Raw genomic sequence first — 479 nt, forward strand, 5'->3', positions numbered from 1 at the left:
AGCTAGGTTTTGAGAAGCTCTGTTGGTAATTATTTGTAGAGCAGAAAAGCAATGATTTGCTGTCCATCAAACCATCACAAATCCAGCTCAAGTTAATCTTTAAGAGGTTTGAGAGTGCAGAAGTTTAGTTTCATCTGTATATTTGTTGCTACAATATCTAGCAAGCAGGAATTGTATTTTCTCATGAAATTTTTTTTTTTTTTTAATTTAATTTATTATTATTGTTATTCATTTATTTATATTTATTTATTTATTTTAAATTTGTATATACTAGTACTAGCAATTACATGGAAGGAATCACCAGTGTCACTGAAAGTTAAAGAAATATGAGGAGTTTTAAAATAGTAGTTAAATTATGGCTTTCTGTGTTTAATGGTAGGATATTTAATGTTTTTATTGCTTACTTGTTTAAATGGATAGATGACCTTCAGATCCTTTTCCCCATTGACTTGCATTTTTTTAATCCATACTAGTGAAGT

The sequence above is a fragment of the Carassius auratus genome, chromosome 49, assembly GCF_003368295.1.
Source record: "Carassius auratus strain Wakin chromosome 49, ASM336829v1, whole genome shotgun sequence".
NCBI lineage: Eukaryota > Metazoa > Chordata > Actinopteri > Cypriniformes > Cyprinidae > Carassius > Carassius auratus.